General features: G+C 48.5%; 1 protein-coding gene across 2 annotated transcripts in view; it reads left to right on the forward strand.

Annotated features, from left to right (window-relative positions):
• Positions 1-7,493: 7,493 nt before the first annotated feature.
• P2RY2 (purinergic receptor P2Y2) overlaps positions 7,494-20,167 on the forward strand; it is a 44,787-nt gene continuing 32,113 nt past the window's right edge. The window contains exon 1 of one of the 2 annotated variants that reach the window (XM_083499870.1): positions 7,494-7,958. The gene's annotated coding sequence lies outside the window, so the exon portion shown is untranslated. The remainder of the gene's footprint in view (positions 7,959-20,167) is intronic. The other variant, XM_083499869.1, reaches the window with a different exon arrangement.

Here is a 20,167-nt window from a genome sequence, read left to right on the forward strand (position 1 = left end):
TTGACGGGTGTGACGATTGGGGTTTCCCAGGGGGCATTAGGCACCGGCTCCAGCACTCCTTGCTCCACGAGTCGGTCCAATTCCTCATCTATACGGGGTTTCAAGGCGAACGGGACCCGGCGGGCCTTGAGCCTGACCGGTCGTACTGCGGGGTCCAGCTGTAGCGCAATGGGGGGGCCCGTATACTGTCCCAATTTCCCATCAAAAACCCCTGGAAATTCCTTGCATATGGCGTCCACGTCCACATGTAAGCTAGTGTGGTTCACCCCGGTGACAGCTAGCCCCAGTGGTCCAAACCATGCCAATCCCAGTAAGCTAATGTAGGGGCCCTTGACCACAAGCAAGTCCAGTTGCCGCGTCCGCCCTCGGTATTGCACCCTGAAGGTCCCCACCCCCATTGTGGGGACCTTACGTTTCTGGAAGTCCCGTAGGGTGAATGGGGCCGGCCTGAGTTTGGGACCCCCAGTAGGACACAGTTTCCTTAAGGTCCTTGCCGAGATTATGGATAAAGTTGAACCCGTGTCAAGCTCCATGCGGCATGGGGCCCCCTCTATCTGTACCTCTACATAAATTTTCTCTACGTTGGGGTGGGGCAACTGGTATACCTGGCAGTCCGTGAGCTCCGTCGAGTTGCCTTGGTGCGTTGGGCCCCGGGACCTGGGGCTCTTGGGTTGGTCATCTGATGCCTGGTGTCGGGTGGGCCGAGCCCGACACACCCGGGCGATGTGTCCCAATTTTCTGCACTGCCTGCACTCTGCGTTGCGGAAACGGCAGGTCCTCCTCTTGTGACTCTCCCCGCAGCTTGCGCAGTTTCCTCCTTCTCGTTGAGGCAGCTGTGGTTTGTGCGCTGCTTGAGTGCGCTGCTGTACTCGGTGCACTTCCTCCCTGTCGGATCCTGAGTCGTCGGTGAGGTCTTCGTGGTGGACCCTCTGTTGGGATGGCAGGCTCGGCCGTGCCTCTTGTGTCGACCTCTCGGCAGCTTCCGTTGCCAGGGCCTCCTCCAGAGCGACCTGGAACGTTAGGTCCTTCTTAGCGTAAAGGCGTCGTTGCAGCTTCTCATCCTTCAGGCCACCGACGAGGCGGTCACGAAGCATGTTCTCCAGCTCTGAGAAGTTGCAGAACCGGGCGGCTTGGCGGAGAGAGGTCACAAACCCAGTTATGGTTTCCCCAGGGGCTTGTCGCTTTGCGTAGAAGGCATTTCGACGAGCCACCACTGAGGGCTGTGGCGAAAAGTGCCCCTTCAGCTGTTCCATTATTGTTTTGTATGGAACAGTAGCGACGTCTTCAGGCGCAAGGAGAGCCCGGGCGATTTCAAACGTCTCCTCTCCGCAGACGCTGAAGAATATCGCCCTCTTCTTGGCGTCTTCTTCGTCGGTGACCCCTTTGGCTTCTAGGAGGAAGGTGAAACGGGAGGCATACGCTTCCCAGTCTCCAGATGCTGGGTTGAATGGCGAGAAGCTGCTGTTGGCTGCCATTCTGAGTTCCTTGTGTCCCGGAGCTGAAGCCTGGATACACGGTGCGAGGCAGCGGTGCGGCAGGTGGCGGTGCTGCGGTGCTGTGTGTGGCAGTCAGCTCAGCGGGATCCCATCCTCGTCGCCAGTGAAATATACTCAGAGTCGCAAAGTGATTTCATGCTCTTTATTCAGCTCATAGTGGTGAGGAGGAATGAATGAATGTCCCCTCACAGTATCTGCTTTATATACATTATTTACACAATGGGCTGCACATGATTGGCTAATTCCGGAATTCTACTGTAAGCCAATCAGGTTGTGGATTCACTTCTATCTGGAGCAGGATTGGGTGGTTCCTGCCAACCAATCATACTGCTGCATTGTTCTAGGACCAATCAGACTGCTGCATTCTGAATCCTATTGTTCTAGGACCAATCAGACTGCTGCATTTTGGATCCTATTGTTCTAGGACCAATCAGACTGCTGCAGTTTGGATCCTATTCAACTCAGTACATAACACCCAGCTTACAATGTGGCCCCTGCCACTCTGGATGGCTCCAACAAAAATATTTAAAACACAACTTACAAGATGGGGGACACCTGGCTTGAGAGCAGTACATGTGAAAAGGATCTAGGAGTCTTGGTTGACCACAAACTTGACATGAGCCAACAGTGTGACGCGGCAGCTAAAAAAGCCAATGCAATTCTGGGCTGCATCAATAGGAGTATAGCATCTAGATCAAGGGAAGTAATAGTGCCACTGTATTCTGCTCTGGTCAGACCTCACCTGGAGTACTGTGTCCAGTTCTGGGCACCACAGTTCAAGAAGGACACTGACAAACTGGAACGTGTCCAGAGGAGGGCAACCAAAATGGTCCAAGGCCTGGAAACGATGCCTTATGAGGAACGGCTAAGGGAGCTGGGCATGTTTAGCCTGGAGAAGAGGAGGTTAAGGGGTGATATGATAGCCATGTTCAAATATATAAAAGGATGTCACATAGAGGAGGGAGAAAGGTTGTTTTCTGCTTCTCCAGAGAAGCGGACACGGAGCAATGGATCCAAACTACAAGAAAGAAGATTCCACCTAAACATTAGGAAGAACTTCCTGACAGTAAGAGCTGTTCTACAGTGGAATTTGCTGCCAAGGAGTGTGGTGGAGTCTCCTCCTTTGGAGGTCTTTAAGCAGAGGCTTGACAACCATATGTCAGGAGTGCTCTGATGGTGTTTCCTGCTTGGCAGGGGGTTGGACTCGATGGCCCTTGTGGTCTCTTCCAACTCTATGATTCTATGATTCTATGATTCTAACTTTGGATCCAGCACAGAGCAAGCAAGTCCCTGTGTCTCCAGCTTCCAGCCCGCTTCCAGCTCAGCCTCTACACCCACCTCTGGCCCTTGTTCTTCTACCCAGCAGACAGGTGAGGGGACTCACTCATTGTGAGCACCATCACTCATGAGCACCTCTCTGCCCGCAGACTGTCTCCCCAGAGTGGTGCATGCTCTGGTTTTCTCCCGCTTGGACTACTGCAATGCTCTCTACATGGGGCTACCTTTGAAGGTGACCCAGAAACTACAACTAATCCAGAATGCGGCAGCTAGACTGGTGACTGGGAGCGGCCGCCGAGACCACATAACACCGGTCTTGAAAGACCTACATTGGCTCCCAGTACGTTTCCGAGCACAATTCAAAGTGTTGGTGCTGACCTTGAAAGCCCTAAACGGCCTCGGCCCAGGATACCTGAAGGAGCGTCTCCCTCCCCCCCATCGTTGTGCCCGGACACTGAGGTCCAGCTCCGAGGGCCTTCTGGCGGTTCCCTCACTGCGAGAAGTGAGGTTACAAGGAACCAGGCAGTGGGCCTTCTTGGTGGTGGCACCCGCCCCGTGGAATGCCCTCCCATCAGATGTCAAGGAAATAAACAACTATCTGATGTTTAAAGCCCTAAACGGCCTTGGTCCAGTATATCTGAAGGAGCGTCTCCCTCCCCCCCATCGTTGTGCCCGGACACTGAGGTCCAGCTCCGAGGGCCTTCTGGTGGTTCCCTCACTGTGAGAAGCCAAATTACAGGGAACCAGGCAGAGGGCCTTTTCGGTGGTGGCACCCTCCTTGTGGAACACCCAGATGTCAAAGAGAACAACAACTACCAAACTTTTAGAAGACATCTGAAGGCAGCCCTGTTTAGGGAAGCTTTTAATGTTTGATGTATTGCTGTATTTTAATATTTGGTTGGAAGCTGCCCAGAGTGGCTGGGGAGGCCCAGCCAGATGGGCGGGGTAATAATAATAATAATAATAATAATAATAATAATAATAATAATACTTGTAGGTCTCCAAGCTCATTCTTTTGGGATGCTGAAGAGAACATTTGAGCGGCCAGCTAAGGTCACTGGCCTGTGCAGAAATTTGTCTGAGCAGTTCAGCAACCTCCTCTGTTAGATTTTAACCCTTGCTGGGGACAGGATTCCAAGGATTGGAAGGGACTCAGGACATCATCCAGACTGACCCCCCCAACCCACAGCAGTACATTTACGATTCTGGGAGCGGGAAGCCCCACAGTTCTTGCAGAGGCCTCTGCCAGCGAGATGGGAGATGCTGGGAAGCTTTTTGCAGAGGCTCCTGGGAAATTAAAACTCCTGTTCCTGTGATAAACGATCCCTGGATGGTGTCCAAAGAATAGAAAGCCGGTTGCACATTAAAAGGGTTACATTATTAATGTCGAATTAATGTCACATCCGGAACCACATGCCAATTATCTGGGGTTCGACAGCCGGTCGACGTAGATGGGCTCTTTGAGCCCTTACTTCTGGCAAAAGGTTGAGATTGTTTCTCTGGAAAGGCCCCCCTTTGATCAACGGATAGAAGATATGGCAACTCTTGCAATGTTGGAACAGATTGCTTTGAGACGCACCACCATTTAAGGAGGATGTTGACAAGCCGGAAGGTGTGCAGAGGAGGGCGGCTGAGATGATCAAGGGTCTGGAAACCAAGCCTGATGAGGAACGGTTGAAGGAGCTGGACATGTTTAGCCTGGAAAAGAGAAGATGGAGAGGAGATAGGAGAGCGAGAGTGGTGACTGGGAGTGGCCACTGAGACCTTATAACACCAGACCTACATTGGCTCCCAGTACGTTCCAGAGCACAATTCAAAGTGTTGGTGCTGATCGTTCAAGCCCTAAATGGCCTCGGTCCTGTATACCTGAAGGAGCATCTCCACCCCCATCGTTCTGAACTGAGGTTCAGCTCCGAGGTCCTTCTGGTGGTTCCCTCCCTGTGAGAAGTGAGGTTACAGGGAACCAGGCAGAGGGTCTTCTTGGTGGTGGCACCCTCCCATCAGATGTCAAGGAAATAAACAACTACAGTGGTACCTCTGGTTGCGAACGGGATCCGTTCCAGAGGCCCGTTCACAACATGAAAAGAGCGCAACCTGCAGCAGCGCGACTGCGCACGCGTGGGTTGCGATTCGCCGCTTCTGCGCATGTGTGTGACGTCATTTTGCACTTCTGAAACCCAGAAGTAACCCTTTCCGGTACTTCTGGGTCGCCGCGGGATGTAACCTGAAAGAATGTAACATGAAGCGGACGTAACATGAGGTATGACCGTATCTGACTTTTAGAAGACACCTGAAGGCAGCCCTGTTTAGGGAAGTTTTAATGTTTGATGTTTTCTCGTGTTTTTAGTATTCTGTTGGGTGCTGTCCAGAGTGGTTGGGGAAACGCAGCCAGATGGGTGGGGTATAAATATTATTATTATTATTATTATTATTATTATTATTATTATTATTATCTACAAATATCTCAAGGGCAGCCACATGGAGGATGGAGCAAATCTGTTTTTTCCTGCTCTGGAGGGTAAAACCCAAACCAATGGCTTCAAGTTACAAGAAGGGAGATTCTGACTAAAAATCAGGAAAAACTTTCTGACAGTAAAGAGCTATTCCACAGTGGAACGGTCTCCCTTGGGAGGTGGTGGACTCTCCTTCCTCTGAGGCAGGGGTCTGCAACCTTTAAGACAAAAAGAGCCACTTGGACCCGTTTCCGAAGAAAAAAAAACTGGGAGCCGTAAAACTCGTCATTATAAAAATAACTTTTTTGTCACTTTTTTATTATTTCTTTGTTTGACCCCTCAGAATTACTCCTCCTCATAGAAATAAACGTTAAATTAACAAGTTACCTTTTTGTGTGTGTGTGTTCTTCACTCCCCTTCAAAAACAGTGACCAGCGTACATGCCCCCTTTCAATGCAGTGACCAGCGTACATGCCCCTTACAATGTAGCGGGCGGGTGGGCGGGAAGGTGACGTTGGGACGGTGCGTGACTAACGCACGCACCGCCCCCATGCGACGTCACAGCCAGTACAGCGCCCGCCACAGTGGGGAGTGTCGGGGAGCACAATGCGCCTCCTCCCCTCGCTAGTATCCGCCCCGGAGCCGCGGCAAAGGTGTAAAAGAGCCACATGCGGCTCCGGAGCCGCGGGTTGCAGACCCCTGCTCTGAGGTTTTTAAGCAGAGGCTGGATGCCCCTCTGTCAGGGATGCTTTAGTTGAGCATCCATGCATTGCAGAGGGTTAGACTAGATGTCCCTTGGTGTCCCTTCCAACTCTACAATTCTGTGATTGAGTTTGTATGCATACTTAAGGTACATATGGAAGAGGCTCATTTATCATTATATTTTGGGAATGATTCAGGCTTTTATGTGGCAGCCTTGCTTTAAACTTCCTGGATATCCCATGATCATATTATAAAGTAGTGGAGTTCTAGGTTATAAATCAAGCCCTGCAAGGAACGGTTTCTTTCTGTTTTCCAGAGTGTTCTTCCCATTTAAAAAAATAATAAATCCAGTTTGGTGCAAGCAATTTTTAAAATATTTTTTATTTTTAATCATATTATTTTAATATTGTTTTTTTATTAATCTTTATAGAGAAAAACACAAAACTTAGTATCTTTCTCCCTTTTTAAAACCAAACTTTTAAATACATACAATAAAAACACGAAAGGGGGAGGCAGAGAAATAGAGAAGGAAAAAGAAATAAATAAAAAGAGAGAGATAAGAGGTTCTTCATCTGTCAGCCAAATAAAAACAATATTCACTTTGTCCAGACCAAGGATAGGAAGCCTAAGGCCCGGGGGCCGGATCCGGCCCAATCGCCTTCTAAATCTGGCCCATGGACGGTCCGGGAATCAGCATGTTTTTACAAGAGTAGAATGTGTCCTTTTATTTAAAATGCATCTCTGGGTTATTTGTGGGGCTGCCTGGTGTTTTTACATGAGTAGAATGTGTGCTTTTACAGTGGTACCTTGGGTTGCATACGCTTCAGGTTAAAGACACTTCAGGTTACAGCCTCCGCTAACCCAGAAATAGTACCTCGGGTTAAGAACTTTGCTTCAGGATGAGAACAGAAATCGGGCTCCGGCGGTGCGGCGGCAGCAGGAGGCCCCATTAGCTAAAGTGGTGCTTCAGGTTAAGAACAGTTTCAGGTTAAGAACGGACCTCCAGAACGAATACAGTTCTTAACCAGAGGTACCACTGTATTTAAAATACATCTCAGGGTTATTTGTGGGGCATAGGAATTCGTTCATATTTCCCGCCCCCCAAATATAGTCTGGCCCCCCACAAGGCCTGAGGGACAGTGGTCCGGCCCCCTGCTTAAAATGTTTGCTGACCCCTGAGTCTCCAGACCAATCCTATATAATAACCCACAAAGCCACTTTATAGAAACAAACATCTTCAGTCCTCAAATCCAGATGTAAAGGTTCCATTTTCTTTTTTTACGCAAAAAGTCTTTGACACAGGTTCACAACGACTTTTTTTCTGATTAAACATGCAATTTTTTTTAATTTTGAAATGGTGACCTGGAGGGAGGGGGAAATAAGTTTGAGCGCCACTGATGCCAACAGACAAGGCTGCGCTAAAGTGGACCGAAGTTCTGAATCTCTGTAGAAAGAAGATTCCTGGGTTGCCGGGGGTGGGAAGTGAAATCTGGGCTGGGAAATCCGGCTTGTTTCCTACGAAGGATTTTGACCCCGAGCTGTTTGCCTCTGCTCTGACAGCTGGCGGCAACTGGGTGTCGCGTTTGCAGCGCGCGCCTTTGCCAATCTGACTTGAGAGCGCAGCGACTTGCATTCCTAGTCATCTTTGCCCAGAGAGAGAGAGAGAGAAAGGGAGAGAGAGAGAGAGAGGCAGGGCAGCCTCTTCTCTACTCTTTCCCCACCCAGGGGCCAGTCTGGGCAGGCCAGTTCGCAGTCCCAGGCACGCCTCTCTGCCTCCACTCCGCTTTGCTGCTGCGTCTCTTTTGCAAACCGAGACAGAAACAAGCGAAGTGTTGGAAAGAAGCAAGCGCAAGAGCGCGCGCGAGAAGCCAGCCAAGGAGAGGCGGGTAGAGGGGGTGGGATGTTGTGTTTCCCGGCGATTCCTCCTCCTCCTCCTGCTTTTATCAGGGAAAGGAACTGAGCATGGAAAAGCAAAGAGACCCGGCATCGTGAGACTCTCCCCGGAAAAAGCAGAAACTGTAAGTTTGGGGTGGGTGCGCTTGCAGGTTGCGGAATAGCTCGCGGAAAACGTCTCTGACACATTCCAGTAGCGAGGAGTTCCAGAGGTCAGGCACTCCGTGAAAACTTCCACCCTCCTCACACAGGAGTGTTCCCTTTGATCCTATCTGGGTCTTTTCCTTCTCTTTCCCCCCAGGTTTGTGATAATTTAATCCCCCTGGGATGTCGATCTCTCCCTCTTGCGCTATTTTTAGGTTCCTGTTTTGTCCACCGCCGGTTTTAAATAGGTTGTGACCTGCTAGGGAGATGGGACCCGACACCTAGATCAGTTTGCAGCCTTGAAGACCTAAAAAACACACAATTAAAGGGCCATTTTTAAAAATTCTTTTTAAAAATAAGGTCAGGCAGTCAGCCCTTGGGGGTTCAAAGTGGTATATGAACAGGTTTAGAAAAAGCCTTTTGAGTAATTGCACCATAGGTCACATTTTGCACGATAATGTGATTTATTTCATGATGATTCATGGTTTATTTATGATGTACAAGTGTGGTTTTTGGTGGTTTTTTAAAAAAAGGTTGCTGGCTGCTTCCTTTTGAGTAAGCATGAATAAACTCTGGCATTAGCTTCTTGCAAGGGGGGGGGGTTGTTACATCATTGTATTCCCCAGTCACTACAACCTGCGAGGTTTCCCAATAGCCTTCATATCTGACCAAGATTTGAACCCAGTGCTTCTGAGTCCAGTGTTGTATTGGTTGTTAAGTGTGGGTGGGCTAGGAAGCAGAGCTGTGGGTGGACGTTACTTGGAAGGATCCGGCCATTAATAAATCTGAGCAAAAAGTTATTCAACTGTTAGTTATTTGATGAGTCAAATCAAATCCTTTGCTAATCTCTGTGGAGCAACTGTGACCTTGGAAAAACACATTTAGGAAGAATATATTGTGATTTCTATTATGCTACCTCCCGGTTCAGCTCAGGGTGTTTGGGTTTGCGAGGAGCTGTTGTTTATTCTTTTTACTGTATTGGGATTTTTTGTCCAGGCTGAGAGTTTAAAATATTTTACTTGACCTGCCCAAGTGGCATGGACACCCATAGTTTGCAGGGGGTCTGGGAATAACTGGATGAACCCCAATTCCCCAGATCCCCAGCTTTCATGAAACAAAAAACTTCCTAGTATTTGTGAGCCTGAGATTTGAAGCAAAATATACTGACACTGTTATGATCATTTGTATGTGTGCAAAACTAGCTTATTCCTCACTTTCAGAATTTGGTTTCCTCACCCTCCCAAAATTCCTGGGAACACCTATGGCTCTAAGGATGAAGATTCAGACACGGAAATAATATTGCAGCAGCATAGCTGTCAACTTACAGATTTGAAAATAAGGGACCAGCAGCCTCGAAAATAAGGGATCAGCAGCCAAAATAAGGGATCAACAATTACTTTTATAAAATACATATTTTGTTGCGTGCAAATGGCTTTAGATACCTATTAGGTCCATAAATTACCATATAGCATATATTCAACACAAAAAAACAGCAACAATTTGCTGTTGACAAAGGACAGCTGGACATAGAAAGGGCCCCATTACCTTCAATAGTTTATTTAAGAGACATCATCAATAAGGGACAGCAGTGGGACATGGCACTGGAATAAGGGACTGTCCCGCCAAATAAGGGACGCTTGACAGCTATGTGCAGCAGTCCATCAAACACACAACACACAGCCCCTCTAGGCTTTGCCAACTCAGTGCCCTCCAGAAGTTTGGGACTACAACTCCCATCAGCCTCAGCCTGCACAAAACATCTGAAGGGCACCAGGTTGGTTAAGGCTTTGAGGGTCTTCTGTTTTTGTTTTACAGTTGTGGGATGTATAAATTTTATCAAACCAATAAATAAATTACAGGATGACTCGTTCTCTCACAGGTTTGTCACAACCTGCACATAGACGTCTCTGCAAATTAGTAGTTTCTGCATCCTGCATCAGACAGAAGGAATTCGAGCTAAGCTCTTATTTACTTAGTGTAATGCAAGGTGTTCAATTGGAGCAAACCTCCTTTAATTCCCTCGTAGCATGCGCTGGAAGCACAACTTGAACTATTAAGTGCACGTTTCCCTGCTTCCCAGAAAGCCACGAGAAACACAGGCTGCTATCAATGCCAGACAGCAGCATCTAGCTTCTAAAATTTCCAGGTAGGGCAGGGTGAGGCCCCTTGCCCATGAAACCCTGGATAACCTCTGCCAGTCTGGGTAGACAATGGTGAGCTAGGTGGAGCAGCAGCCTGGCTCCTTTTCAACGCAGCTTTCCCATGTATTTAAAGCACAATTGTGTTTTGGAATGTCAAAAACAATTGGCTCTGTGCTTGCAAAATGATCCGATCCAGTTTCGAGCGAGTCTTAACGCCCAGTGGGCAATCAAAATAGGCACAGGTGGCGTGTTAGCGACAGGACTGGGAACAAACCTCATCCTCATTGTTATACGCACAGAAAATAGTTACTCTGCTTGCTTTAATAGAAGGATGAAAGGAAGGATCAGATGACTCCATAGAACACATTAACACACAAACACGAAAACACCCCTTGCTTTGGAAACCCGGGCTTGACCCCCCCCACCTTGTCTTTTCATTTGTTTTATCATTGAAGCGAAACCTGGTTTTGTTCTTGCGAGACGTGAATTTGCTTGGAGTTGTCACGGCGCCGTCAATCTCTTAATTTGTTTGCGGCGTGGGCGAGGGGAGCGTTTGCATAGAAACGAGGATACCCGCAGGAACTGAAATCACTTCTTGCCTAGGACCCACGTACCTACGGGACCGCCTCTCCTGGTATGCCCCGCGGAGGACCTTAAGGTCCACAAATGACAACACTTTGGAGGCCCCAAGTCACAAGATGGTTAGATTGGTCTCAACTAGGGCCAGGGTCTTTTCAGTACTGGCCCCGATTTGGTGGAATGCTCTGTAACAAGAGGCCAGGGCCCTGCGGGATTTGACATCTTTCTGCAGGGCCTGCAAGACAGAGCTGTTCCACCTGGCCTTTGGCTTGGACTCAGTCTGACCCTTACGTTTCCCTCGCCTTATGATTTTGATGAGGCTGCATTTTAAATTGCATTTTAACCTGTATTTTAAATTGTCCCCCCCCCCTATTATGTTTTTACTGTAATTTTACTGGTGTTAGCCACCCTGAGCCCAGCTCTGGCTGGGGAGGGAGGGGTATAAATAAAAATTTATTATTATTATTATTATAAACTCCAAAGTGATAAGGACCTGGCGTTGCCAGAGTGGTGGATGTTTCAGGAGGAAAACACACTCAGGGAAACAGAGTGCCTCTTTGGTGGCCAAACTTGTAGTATGCCCAGATTTGCAAAATATATTCCCCAGCTGGGGCACTGCTTCAGCAAGTGAACCCCATGCTCTTTCACTGTTCGAAAATGCCCTGGCTGTTGCTCAGATACGACCGGAGCTGCCACCAACGCCTGGCATTTGGGGGCAGCTGTTGGGGCCTCCAGTGCCCCTGGCAGGGCACACAGCCATGCCTGTCCTAATCCCGCCCACTCCCCTTTAAATTCTTTCCTGGCCCTGCAGTCAGTGCTGGATTAACCCCTCTGGAGGCCCCTGGGCAGTTGAAATCTTGGGACGCCCCTCGCAAATGATCCGCTAATACATTTTTTTTTGTTTGATCTTTCAAGATCAAGGCAATATTACTTTGATTGGTTGCCAAGGGACCCCTAAAGGACATGGGGCCCATAGGTCAGCACCTACTCTGCCTATTTGGTAGGGTGGCGCTGTGATCTAAACCACTGAGCCTCTTGGGCTCGCCGATCGGAAGGTTGACGGTTCGAATCCCTGCAAAGGAGTGAGCTCCTGTTGCTCTGTCCCAGCTCCTGCCAACCTAGCAGTTCGAAAGCACACCGGTGCAAGTAGATAAAATAGGTACCGTTGTGGTGGGAAGGTAAATGGCATTTCTGTGTGCTCTGGTTTCCGTCACTGTGTCCTGTTGTGCCAGAAGCGGTTTAGTCCTGCTGGCCACATGACCCGGAAAGCTGTCTGCGGACAAACACCGGCTCCCTCGGCCTGAAAGCGAGATGAGCGCCGCGACCCCATAGTTGCCTTTGACTGGACTTAACCATCCAGCGGTCCTTTACCTTACCTTTACCTGCCTATTTCAGCACTGCCTGAATCTGCTGGGATTCAAGCCACAGGCCACACAAAAGCCTTCACCCACATGGGGATATTTTGGACCACATCTCCCACCTGTGTCAGTCCTGAAATCCTTTCCCAGTCCAGTCCAGTAACACGTGAGTCGTAATAACAGTGTTGTGTAGATGTTGCAAAGCGGGGGAGACCTTTGCACCCCAAATGCTCCTCTCCTGGTCCCTTGGCTCTCTAAGCAGCTCTGGGCAGTCCCAGCTTGAAAGGGACTTTGCCCCTTTGGCAAACCCGAAGCAAGACACACTTCAGCTGCTTATTGGAGCATAGTGTCCGAGAGGGCAGACTGAGGTTAGTGGGGCAATGACCCATTGGCCCTAATGACCCCAATCCACCAGGTATGCCTTTCAGTGTGCAATGCTTGCCATGCTTCCCTACAGACCCTCTCGGGTGCCAAGATCAGCCAAGGGGCCCTCTTGGTAGTTCCCCCACCCTCAGAGGCCCAAAGCGGTGGTGGCAGTCCAGGAGAGAGACTTCTCTGGCAGGCCTGCAGGGAAAGGGGAGGCCGCTGGCAAAGCCACGCAGATCCCCCACTCATTGGGGTGCCCCTGAGAGGCCAGCGCCCTGGCGCAACGCGCCAGTAGGCCCAATAGGAAAGACGGCTCTGGATACTTAGATAGATAAACAGGGCTAGTACCTCTCAGGTGGTTGCCATTGCTATTACAGTGGTACCTTGGGTTAAGTACTTAATTCGTTCCGGAGGTCCGTTCTTAACCTGAAACTGTTCTTAACCTGAAGCACCACTTTAGCTAATGGGGCCTCCTGCTGCTGTCGTACCACCGGAGCACGATTTCTGTTCTCATCCTGAAACAAAGTTCTTAACCCAAAGTTCTATTTCTGGGTTAGCGGAGTCTGTAACCTGAAGCGTCTGTAACCTGAAGTGTATGTAACCTGAGGTACCACTGTATAAAAGAACAAGGGAGGCGTTCCGTTTCTCCCAATACTCATATTTCGCAAGCGATCCTCAACAACGTAGTACATTTCTGCATGTTATAATCACTCGTATAATGTTCATTTCTCTTGGACCTGGGACCTTCTGCAAAATCCAGAGAATTACACATTGAAGAGCTGGGCTAGACATAGTTGGTAGACATTGCTCGTAGCGCTGAGGCTCTGAATCTCAGGGTAGTGGGTTCGAGAACCACGTTGGGCAAAAGGTTCCTGCAGTTCAGCGGGTTGGACTAGATGACCCTCAAGGCCCCTTCCAATTGTATGGTTCATGGTGCGATCCGGCACCTCTTTTTTTATATGTATAGAAAAATAGCACACTGGATAGAGATAGATAGATAGATAGATAGATAGATAGATAGATAGATAGATAGATGATAGATGATAGATGATAGATGATAGATAGATAGATGATAAATATAGATAGATACATAGATAGATAATAAATAAATATAGATAGATGATAGATAGATAGATGATAGATAGATAGATGATAGATGATAGATAGATATAGATATAGATATAGATATAGATATAGATATAGATATAGATATAGATATAGATATAGATATAGATATAGATAGATTAGATGATAGATAGATAGACAGAGATGTCTGTCCTAGTCTTCAGATTGGACCAGGCTAGAAATGAAAAGGAAATGCAACGCCACTTCCCATTATATAACCCCACCACTAATTCCACGCTAAGCTAATTTCCGTTGATGCCGTCTTCCTCCCTAACTGTTTCCCCTTGAGGTTGCTGTGCCAGGATGAGGAAGGCTTAATAGTTCCTCTCTCAGCCTGGCAAGACTGCGCAGAAGAGAGAGTGAGAAATTGAGAAAGAGAAGACGTTCATTGCTCCTCTTCCCTAGGCAAGGAGGGTGTTAGAATTCCTGCTCCATGATTGCAGTCATGGGATTTTTGATCTATGACGGTATATGTTTTGACTCCACAGAGTGGGAAGTGACGGAGACAGGATGTTTGTGTTACTGTGTTCTGTGAAGTGGGACTATTGTCCTTTGTTCTTTTTCTCTTTGCTGCCTGATGCTAGAGAGAGAGGGAGCCATGTTGCAGTGCTCCGTGTGTGTAAATAAAGTAGATTAGCCAAAATGCTGAGTTGCTGAGGTCTGTTACGCAAGCTGCGAAGACTCTGCGGATCCCTAAGTGTGCCGGTGTCGGTGGGCATCGGTCGCTGTGATGTTCGGACAGAAGAAAGCTTTTGAAGCTCCTGAACGAAAGACCAGGAGGGAGAGAACATGCCAGTCAGGCATGTGTCTCTGCCAGGGTCCTACTCGAGTGTAGGACAAGCTCCTGACAGCGGGTGAGTTGGGGGGTGGCTGCCCTTTCTCAACGGCACAGAATTAAAATCCTGCTTTCCGTTCACAAATGCATAGGCTCCAGTTAAGTCACGGGACCCAACTCAGAATCAGAAAAGTGTCTTCACTCTAGGCAAGAAGGTGAGATTATTGTTATCAACTGAGACCCAGCATGGATTTCTCAAAAGCACGTCATGCCCGACAAACCTCATCTCTCTCTTTTTTAAGCAGAGTTACAAGTTTGGTGGATCAGCACAGCTGTCAACTTTTCCCTTTTCTTGCGAGGAATCCTATTCGGAATAAGGGAATTTCCCTTAAAAAAAGGGAAAAGTTGACAGCTATGTGGATCAGGGGAATGCTGTGGGTGTAGTGTATTTACTGAGATTCTATGATCATTAATGCTCAAAAAACAGGTTTTCTGGAGGAGACCTCAGATGTGGAGGAGGGGGGCTTCACACAATTTGCAGTGAATGTGCATACAGTGGTACCTTGCTTTCTCAAACTTAATCCATTCCGGAAGTCCATTTCAAAACCAAAGCGTTCCAAAACCAAGACGGGCTTCCCCATAGAAAGTAATGCAAAATGGATTAATCCATTACAGACTTTTAAAAACAACCCCTAAAGCAGCAATTTAACATGGATTTTACAATCTAGCGAGACCATTGATCCATAAAATGAAAGCAATAAACAACGTACTGCAGTCACACAACCAAACAATCAGTAGCTGAACTGGGTTCCACACAGTCACAAAAACAGCTGCAAAAACGAAAACGCAAAAATAAATAGCAAAAACCTCAGCGTAACACTCAAAATGGAAGCGTGGCACTCAAATCAGAAGTGTAACACTCAAAACGGAGCACGTTTGGCTTCCAAAAAAAGTTTGCAAACTGGAACACTTACTTCCGTGTTTGCAGTGTTTGGGTTCCAAGTTGTTTGAGTACCAAGGCGTTTGAGAACTAAGGTACCACTGTATATATTTTTGGGGGTATATATTTTTTGGGGTGAGACAGGAAGCCTGCCAGGCTCATGCCAGTTCCTGCCACCCAACGGCATTTCACCCTAACACCATCTGAAAAAGGCTCATGCGCCCAGCAACCAAACTGTGACAACTCAAGTGGCGGGGAGCCATGTGTGAACTGACCCCCGAGAGAATGATCTGGCAAGCTGAGCTGGCAGAAATCCTTCCGATACCCAGAGACTGAGGGGGCGACCCCTGTGGGGGGGAAGGGGAGAACAACCTGAACAAAATGTTCCGTTTAGCCGGACGTCAACACAAATAGTTCACCGTCGGAGCGAGTTTGTTTGCTGTGTCTGCACAGAAGCACGCCTGGGCTTTTGGCTGCAATGCTTGGCTGGGGTGTGGGGCAGTAATGAGGGTGGAGGGGCAGCACCCCACTATTCTTCCAGACCCCTCTCCCCACAAACTGCTTCCCCGTCATTGCAAACGAGGGGTGGCCACTGTGAGAACAGGATTCTGGGATAGATGGGTGATCCAGTTACAGAGCTCTTTTTTCTTCTTCGGTACAGATTTGCACACTGAAGTCTCTTATGCACTGGTCTCTTCCCATGTTCATACGTTCTGTAAAAGGGACTGGGTTCAGAGCTTGTGTGTGTCAATACGCCGTCCGAGTCCTGTTGTCGAGCGAGCAGGGGCTAGGAATCTCCGACGAACACTAGCCTGAGATCAGAATTTGCATATTAAGTCGGACAGTCCAGAGGTCAGGGAATCCAGATGATCACAGAGCCAAGGGTACAGACAGAGAATAATAATAATAATTGTTGTTGTTGTTTAGTCGTTTAGTCGTGTCCGACTCTTCGTGACCCCATGGACCAGAGCACGCCAGGCACTCCTGTCTTCCACTGCCTCCCACAGTTTGGTCAAACTCATGCTGGTAGCTTCAATAGCACTGTCCAACCATCTCGCCCTCTGTCGTCCCCTTCTCCTTGTGCCCTCCATCTTTCCCAACATCAGGGTCTTTTCCAGGGAGTCTTCTCTTCTCATGAGGTGGCCAAAGTATTGGAGCTCAGCTTCAGGATCTGTCCTTCCAGTGAGCACTCAGGGCTGATTTCCTTAAGCATGGAGAGGTTTGATCTTCTTGCAGTCCATGGGACTCTCAAGAGTCTCCTCCAGCACCATAATTCAAAAGCATCAATTCTTCGGCGATCAGCCTTCTTTATGGTCCAGCTCTCACTTCCATACATCATTACTGGGAAAACCATAGCTTTGACTATACGGGCCTTTGTTGGCAAGGGGATGTCTCTGTTAATTATAATAATAATAATAATAATTTATACCCTGCCCATCAGGCTGGGTTTCCCCAGCCACTCTGGGTGGCTCCCAACAGAATATTAAAAATACATTAAAATATCAGTCATTTAAAAACGTCTCTAAACAGGGCTGCCTTCAGATGTCTTCCGAACATCAGATAGTTGTTTATTTCCTTGACATCTGATGGAAGGGCATTCCACAGGGTGGGCACCACCACCGAGAAGGCCCTCTGCCTGGTTCCCTGTAACCTCACTTCTCACAGTGAGGGAACTGCCATAAGGCCCTCGGAGCTGGACCTCAGTGTCTGGGCAGAACGATGGGGGTGGAGACTCTCCTTCATGTCTACTGGGCTGAGGCTGTTTAGGGCTTTCAAGGTCAGCACCAACACTTTTAATTGTGCCTGGAAATGTACTGGGAGTCAATGTAGGTCTTTCAGGACCAGTGTTATATAGGCTTGGCGGCCTTTCCCAGTCACCAGTCTAGCTGCCGCATTCTAGCTGCAGTAAGGTAGGGCCAAGAACCACAGGCGTCGTTTCCAGCACCTGACCGTTGCTGAGAGCTCTGTTTCAGAAGGCTGGAGCCAGCTGATTCCCATTAGTGCCTTCTCATAGAATTGTAGAGTTGGAAGGGACCCGAGGGTCATCTAGTCCAACCCCCTGCAGTGCAGAAATCTCAGCTAAAGCATCCATGGCAGATGGCCACCCAGCCTCTGCTTAAAAACCTCCAAGGAAGGAGAGTCCACAACCTCTGGAAGGTGAAGCCTGATCAGCTGCAGATGGAGTCGTTCTGCCATCTCCCCCTTCAGGCTGGTATTCAGCAGGTGAAGCTGACTCCTGGCCCATGACTGTGTCCTTCACCCCTTAGGGCAGTGGTTCTCAACCTGTGGGTCCCCAGACGTTGTTGGACTACAACTCCCATCATCCCTGAGCTCTGGCCTTGCTAGCTAGGGGTGATGGGAGTTGTAGTCCAACAACATCTGGGGACCCAAGGTGGAGAAAGGCTGCCTTAGGGTCTCTATATGTGTTTCCGCTTTCTGCAGCAGCGGCCGGTGGTATCTGCAGGCTTGGTCCACTTCCATCTCTCAACTCTTCTCCTCGGATCAGCAGCTATTTAAGAGTCTGTCTTGCAGATGGTTTAGCAGGAATCAGAGCAGAGGTCTCCGCATGTGTGCATTGAAGGAGGAGCTGGCGAACATCAAGGACTCAAAACACTTCTAGTTTTCAAGGAACCTTTACAATCTTGTTAAAACCTCAGAGAGGACAAAGGGTGAAAATCAGAATATATTATAGAGCTGTTAGTGGTGGGAACTCGCCCTTCCTGGCAGGCTATGTAGGGAAGCTGCCTTAAACTGGTCTATCTAGCTCCATAGTGTCCACACTGACTGGCAGCAACTCTCCAGGATTTTAGATAGGGTTGTCCCCTCCTACTTACTAGACTCAGACCTGCAAAGTGGTAGCTTTGTTGTTGTTTAGTTGTGTCCGACTCTTCGTGACCCCACGGACCAGAGCACGCCAGGCACTCCTGTCTTCCACTGCCTCCTGCAGTTTGGTCAAACTCATGCTGGTAGCTTCGAGAACACTGTCCCACCATCTCGCCCTCTGTCGTCCCCTTCTCCTTGTGCCCTCCATCTTTCCCAACATCAGGGTCTTTTCCAGGGAGTCTTCTCTTCTCATGAGGTGGCCAAAGTACTGGAGCCTCAGCTTCAGGATCTGTCCTTCCAGTGAGCACTCAGGGCTGATTTCCTTCAGAATGGAGAAGTTTGATCTTCTTGTAGTCCATGGGACTCTCAAGAGTCTCCTCCAGCACCAGAATTTGAAAGCACCAATTCTTCAGCTATCATTTTTGAGATTGCATCCCAGTACAGCTTTCGCCACTCTTTTGTTAACTATGAGGGCCACTCCATTTCTTTTACCGGTTTCTTGCCCACAGTACCCTGTTCCTATACGAACACTGAGGATTTTCTCTCAGAGCTGAAGATAAATGGTGATTTCAGTTTATATCCGCCTTTCTTCCAAATACCAACCATTTAAACAAGCATTCTCAAAAGAACCGAAAAACATTCCAAACACAGTTTAAAAACATTCACCCAGTGGTTTCACAGGGTTGCCAGGAACAGTATATTTCAGCCATCAAATGTCTGGGTAAATAGGAATGTTTTAAAATTCCTTCTGTGAGACAGCAAGGAAGGAAGTAGACACACCTCATAAGGGAGGGCATTTGGGAGCCACCGCCGAAAAGACCCTGTCATTGCTCAATGCCAGCCACGCAGCCCACAGTGGTGCCACCACCAGCAAGGCCTTGCCTGATGATTGTAGGGCCTCTAGTTGCCTTGGCAAACTACAGTTCATAAACAAGGTTTGGTTTGTGTAGAAATGAACTTTGTTTGTCCCCGGCTGTTAATAAGTGGCCTGGTCCTGACGCTCTTCTGTTGGCCCGTATCCAGGTGTCCTGGAGAGACTCTGCTTACTGCAAATGTTCTGTGTGTGTGTGGTTTGGGAGCTGCACGGTCAGGGAAAAAACAATGCTGTCCAGGGCTGTAAAGACTGCGGAGAGAATAATTGGGTTCCCTCTTCCCACCTTGGATCAAATCTACGCTTCCAGGTGCCATAAGAAAGCTGCAGAGATAGCGCAGGACAGTGCGCACCCCGGAAATGATCTCTTTCAGCTTCTGCCTTCTGGAAGAAGGTCCAGGGTTATAAAGGACTAGGACTAGCCGCCTGAGAAACAGTTTCTATCCAAATGCGACTTTGGTTTTAAACGCATTGTAAGGAGTCTATATGGGAGTATATTGTATTTAAAAATGGGGTATCAAGAGATTTTAGGGGGCTAACCAGGTTGGGATAGCTGGGATAGCAGGCTTGTTGGTTTTTGAATGTCTGATGTAGATTTTTTTTTCCAATTTTGGGTGGCACTGTGGGTTACACCACAGAGCCTAGGACTTGCCATTCAGAAGGTTGGCGGTTCAAATCCCCGTGACAGGGTGAGCTCCCGTTGCTCGGTCCCAGCTCCTGCCAACCTAGCAGTTCGAAAGCACGTCAAAGTGCAAGTAGATAAATAGGTACCGCTCCAGCAGGAAGGTAAACGGCGTTTCCGTGCGCTGCTCTGGTTCGCCAGAAGCGGCTTAGTCCTGCTGGCCACATGACCCGGAAGCTGTACACCGGCTCCGTCGGCCAATAAAGCGAGATGAGCACCGCAACCCCAGAGTCGGTCACGACTGGACCTAATGGTCAGGGGTCCCTTAACCTTTACCTAAGGAAAAGCAGGACATTCCGGAATCAAATCAGAAACCGGGACGGCTTCTGTAAATCCAGGACTGTCCCTGGAAAATAGGGACACTGGGAGGGTCTGCTGTCTGAGCAGTGGCTGTCCAGGGTTTAGGACAGGAATCTGTCCCATCCCTGAATGGATATGTTGGAGACTGAAACCTGGGACCTTTTGCATGAAAAACACAAGATCATAGAAAGCTGTCTTATATCGAGTCAATTGGTCCATCTAACTCAATATTGTCTACACT

Source organism: Podarcis liolepis, assembly GCF_965112155.1.
Source record: "Podarcis liolepis genome assembly, chromosome: 4".
NCBI lineage: Eukaryota > Metazoa > Chordata > Lepidosauria > Squamata > Lacertidae > Podarcis > Podarcis liolepis.